Below are 6,044 nucleotides of genomic sequence, written 5' to 3'. Positions count from 1 at the left end.
AACTTATAAATTTAATTCATTTTGCTTAGAAAGGGTTTTCACTCTTTGTTATTGTAAGGTAGTTTCGTTTGTGTTGGTTTTCGTTTGTTATTGTGTGGTTCGTTAGGCGCTGTATATGGTTCTCGTTTGGCCTTTTCCATAATCCATTGGCATTCGTATTGTGTTCTACGAGTGTGTTGCAGTTGTTCAGCTGTCGGCGCAGTTCGTTACAGAAATTCGAAGCGCTGTGCACGAAGAGCGCATGACGTAACAAGTGCTGCAAGAGTGATTGCACTTGCGAGGTTAACGTCGCAGTTTACTTCCACCCTACCTCACAAACGGCTTGTTTAAAGCGATACCCAGTAAAATTGAATAAAATTGCACAGTAACATCACTGCGAACATGATATGTAGAATTTATAAATTAATATTACAACACTCGACTTCTACGGCCATTAGTCATTGTCATTGATTGTTGAATACTATGATTCTTGAGAGCTTCTTTCGTAGTCGTGGTCTGTCATTCACGTTTTCTGTGTGCTCCTTTGCAAGATGGTGAAGTCGAATCTTGCCATAGCAGTTAGCTATAAGTTTTATGAGGCGAATGAAGTGGTTTTCTTCTGGAGAGCACTCGAACATGTGCTCGTAGAGAGTAGGGAAAACGTTGTGTTCAGAGATGTGGACAAGATGTCCTGATAAACAGCTCTTGTGAGAAGCTGCCCGATCTGAATGCTAGACGGCAAATTTCCCTCCGAAATGTGGAACATTCGTCGAACTAGTTTTTCTGTCACCTTGCATATGGCAACGACGCTTTGGGATGGCTTGACAAGCCCACCACGCGATTTGCGGTGGAGTAGGGCACTGCTTGAAGAACTGTCTGTCAGGGCATCAATGCAGTCAGCGCAGGAGATTCTCCTCGTTACTGACTTCACTACGTACCCTGCAATGTACCCGACGACATCCTCAACAAAGGCAGAGAGTTGCCCAGCGTCTGGTGCTTCTGCATAGTCGTGGTCTCCAGCTTCACTTGTAGAGGTGCCAAAATATCGAGAGGTTTGAATATCAAGCTCATCAAGGGACGTGGCTTCTGATGCTGCTGCAGTTGTCACTGTAAGTATATGTGTGCTGTCTTGAGCTGTACAATTGCCTCCTGCTGATGGCTCTATTTGGTGGTGTACAAGCAGTCTTTTGTATCCAGCCATGAAGTGTCCTGCAGTAGGATTATTGCTCCACCCACCTCTGCCTCTTAGTGCACAGAAGAAAAGCTCAAGGTGATCTTGTGAAAGGTAGATAAGCATGTACTTCAAGTGTGGATTTTCGCCAGAGAGAAGGCAAGTGCAGAGACTTTGAAGGCTTCTCGTGTTGATCAGGAATCCAAGGAATCCTGTTTTTCTTGCAGATTCTAGAACTGGCTTCCCAAATCCATCTTTTAGAGCGGTTATATAACCATCCATGTCATTAAAGAATGACATCCAAAGGTGGCGAGTTGCGTATCGGATTGGTGCCTTGAAGTTCTTTGCCAGAGGATTGCGAGAGTTCAGGATGTCAAAGAGACGGTCGAACCTTCTGAGGAAGTTCACTGTAGCTTCGCACCCTTGAAAGCTTGGAATGTTTAGGTCTTGATCACAGAATTCCAGCGCATCTGCTATGCTTGCACTGAGTGTCTGGGCAGCCAAGTTGACTGCTCCAATCAATGTGTGCAGCCCTGAGTTTGTTGCCTGCCGGCAACCCTTCTATCTTTTGGAGCTCCTGAAGGCGTACAATGAAGCTCCACTTTATCTGCCCTCCATTGCTATCTTGGAGGGCTTGCATGGTCCCAAAGGCATTGCGCACAAGCTTGAGCATGTGACAGGCATCAAGTATGATGTGAACCCTCCAAGAAGAATCTGACGGGTGAGGAAACCACGGCCTGAGGGAGGGGGCCCGAATGTCTGCACCAAGCTCTCGAAACATTGTGAGATTCGAGCCCAAACCATCACTCACGACAGCTGCTACTAGAATGCCAGTTTCATGTAGTTCTGTAGACGAGAGTTAAGAGATTTGCCTTCTCTTGTCCACTCAAACTGTTGATGAGGAAAGATGCGCACGGCACTTTCCAACTGCTGTCCATGGCTACCACAAGAAAAGCAAGAGCCTGCGTAGCTGGCTCCTGGCTGTCATCAACATGGCCGGTACCAAGGTTAACAAAACCTTGAAACGATTCTCCTGCATACTGGATGTGTTTCTTTATGCTCATTTCATCAAGCATCAGGGAACAAACAACACGTTTCGACAACTTCTGTTGTTCCCCGACTAGAACCTTGAGTGCATCAAAGGCTTCCTGTGTGAAACCTGGTTCGCCGTGTATAGAGCTGTACCACGACCTAAGTGTCGCCTGGTGTGGAAGCGAAAGGTTAAATGTCTTCCTGACGTACTCGTATGCCTTTGCTGAATAAAACTGGAGAGTGAGCGCAAAGCTATACGCAGTGACTGGGGATACTGCTCTCTGCTTACTTTTCCAGCTTTGTTCTGTAGGGTGCGCAGTACTAAATCTGGCTGCACATCAGACAAGGTGCCACGAAGCATGTCAGTGCATTGACTTGATACGAGAGATTTCTTCTCGAGATCTTCTATAACACTCTCCGCAGTGAGTACCTTTTCTTCAGTCTTCGGGCATTTTCTTCAGAGCTTTTCAGCTTCTTCTTCACGTTGTCCAGTGCTTCAACTGTGATGTCTATCTTCCTTTTTAAGGTCCGTGGACTCTCTTGCACTGTGTATGTGTGGTCAGCAGCAAGGTTATGTGAGGATCGGACTGGCTGAGGTGACAAGACCCCTGGACCTGCAGCCCACGATGGTCCTGGCTGTGAAATCTCATGGTTGACGTCCTGCTCTACCTCTATGTTATGTCTTGTTGGAGGTGGTTTTCTTGGCTTTACCCTCTGTGATGGAAATCTTAATTAATTATTTTTAGAAGCTGTTGTTCATGTGGGATAAATGACAACATTTGTTAAATTCAGCATTTATTTTCACATTTCTTGCACATGCCAGGAACTGAGGTCATGATGGAGGTCAGTGGGCACTGCAGTGAAAACCTAGAAATTATTATTTTTCCTTCATTATTATTTATTTATGCATTGCATGAGAAATACCTAACGAGCTAGTATATGTATTGGTTCCTACAAGCTCGAATATTATGCCACAGGACCCTGACCTTATACTAGGACTGTCTTGAATAATCAAATCAGGGACATGACTCTGCATTTCTAGGTAGTGAATGTAAAATTACATTGCCAAGAACCATAAAAGCAAAAAACAGTAGTGTCAGTTCAGCCCAGCAAGTGCAATGTGAGTTCGCAAAAAAAAAAGAAGTCTTACAAGTCTCCATGACTTTGCACCCAGAGCACAGTGCACAAATTCAGAGCTGTTGTGATCACCACCAGCTAAAACTGAGAAGTTGTGGAACCTCAATATAACAGAATTTTGTTTGCAAGCTATTTCTCGCATTGTCATGCGCCTTAAAGATGATGACAGAAAGCCTAGCAGGGAATGTAAATTATTTTGTACCATAAATTTTGTCGCATAAGTTTTGTTGTGTCATGTATGTTGACTGATGTTTCACTTCTGAAGACTTGTACTGAGCTTGTTGGATCAACTACCACATTCAGAATTGCTGAACATTACACAGGTTCCCAAGCAAATTCTAATGTGTGACTATTGTGTTTACTTTCAGGAGGTGCTGTGGAAAGTCAAACTTTGTAGGCACAGCATCACTCTTGAGTCGCGCAGTTTGCCCTGTACGATCGAAACAGGCCTCCTCAAAGTGTCTGCTGCAGAGCACCGAAGATTTAGATGGGGCCCAATTTTTGCGATGCATCTTCTGCACCCACTTCTTCAACACGGCTGGGCGACTGTGAGGGAACCTGTATAGCACAAGCACATTGTGTAGAAAATACATAAATAGAGCAGCCAAACATAATTTCTTAGTACCTAACGGCACCAGCGAAGTAGCAGTGCGAGCAAGCGCGAGTGTCACATACATGCGATACGAATAAACACTGTTTTTCCTCAAAATAAATAGCTTACTTGTGAAAAGTTAATCCCTTTCGTCTGTCCGTGCGTGAAGTGCACTGAAAACTGCAACAAGCTGGCATGGCATGCCATCTAATTTAAAGGAAACAAACAAACTGCGGGCAGCCGCGCTTAACTAAATGCAGACGACAGTACGTGTTGGGCCCACCAATATGGCGGCCGGTTCCACGCTGTGGAGCACCCTATGCGCGATCCAGCCATATACTATAGAGATCAGTACAGTAGGGTGACCCTCGGGTGGGTTGTGTAACGGGCGCGAAAACGATTCTCAACATGGCGACAGCAGACGACATTGACATTTGGGCCCTGCGACATAAGAACCGCTGTCCGCTTCTTCGCTTTAGTGTGACGCTGTTGACTTCGGTATGGGGACATCTGCGTGGGTTCGTAAAGCATTCACGCCACGAATTAGGGGTATCTGCCGCACGTTCCGAGAAAGGGTAGCGCTGTTCTCGTCCGCAGCTAGCTCTGAAACGCACAGAAACAGGTTTCGACCTTCACATACAACAATCTGATGTGTGTTTTATGTATGGTTCTGTTCATGTTGCTCTGAAGAAAACATCAGGTCGCAAAATTCGCACTGGAACTTTCCTGGGTCCGCTATGATGCTGCCGAGACGAGCAGCAGCAAAAGTAGACGACCGTAGATTTCGGCTGCGTTCCAGAACTCACCCGGGTCGACCCGAGAGTAGGGAGTAGCTATATACCTGTACACCCAGCCGTATCACTCTGCACAGATTATTCACTGGGTAGCCCTCATGACGAAACCTGTATTGAGAGACCACTTTTGCCTTAAAAACTGCTACAAATTATTACTATCGTAACAAGCTGACGATACAGCTCAGACACAAAGGCGTTATTCAAATCGCGCCACACCACCGTTACGTAGGATTCTTTGCCACAAATCAAACCAAGGCACGAAACTATACCAATACATGAAAAAAGGTGACAATCGTGGTCTCATTATGACGTAATACCGAACTTGTGCGTGAGGGTAATTCAAAGAAATGAATGTGGCACTTGCTTCCGCAGAGAACACCGTGTACCATGTTAGCAATGCATGCAAAAAAGCGCTCGAGTGCTCGCACATATATTGATGACAACAATACCTGTGTAGTGTAACGTGTTCTTTCAAGCATATTATGCACTCAAACTGTATTTGCCGCCGGGTAAAATGCAAGTGTGCTCGATTGAACGTCGGAAGAGCGATCAAGCAACCTGTATCCAGTGCTCGTTTTGGGCAAAAAAACACTTCATAATGGTCAACTAAATATACAGAATGGACGTCTATTTATTCCTCGATAAAGAGTGACTCACCTGTATAAATTTAGGCCCTGTAACCTTGCCAGTACGGTTGGTACGACCGTAATTGCAAGAAGTTGCCATGATCGCTGCGGCGACTGTTGTGGGTACAGTAAGATGGCGGCCGGTTTCTTCACGCTCGCGCTCCCTATCCGCGATCCAGCCTTTTACAATTGAGATCAGTGGCTAAGCCGCCGGCTCTAAAGCGAAACGCACCGCCTCCAAAATAATGTCGCCACCGGCGCGCGTACGCTAACGATATCTGATTGGCTGTGTTATGTATAAATATTTGGATGCTCATTGGTCTAGAAAACTGGCGTCAGTTTTCTTTGCGTTGATTGGGCGAGAGTCATTTGACTGAGGAGCGAGCATCCGAACGCGCGAACTGCTCAACGGAAGCAGCCGAACGGAGGAAAGAGAAAAACGACAGGAGACATCGCGACATCGCGTCTGTCCGGCCACGCGTGTTCTCTCGGACTGCAACCGTTGTGCACGCAGACGCTAGGGGGTAGTTTGAGAGTTTTGAATGCTTTAGATTTAGATTGTGGCGAACTGCTAATGTGAGAACGGAATGGCACATCCACCTCATCATCACAACAGCGGGAAGACGAACATGACATAGAATCCCTGCACCTCCAAAGGACGCAGAAATCGTCAGAGAGGAAATCTGCACTCTTTCCGACGTACTGCAGGTGAT

This window comes from Ornithodoros turicata, chromosome 1, assembly GCF_037126465.1.
Source record: "Ornithodoros turicata isolate Travis chromosome 1, ASM3712646v1, whole genome shotgun sequence".
In the NCBI taxonomy this organism is placed as follows: Eukaryota; Metazoa; Arthropoda; class Arachnida; order Ixodida; family Argasidae; genus Ornithodoros; species Ornithodoros turicata.
The sequence above is the reverse complement of the archived record's forward strand: the minus strand, read 5'-3'. Positions refer to the sequence as shown.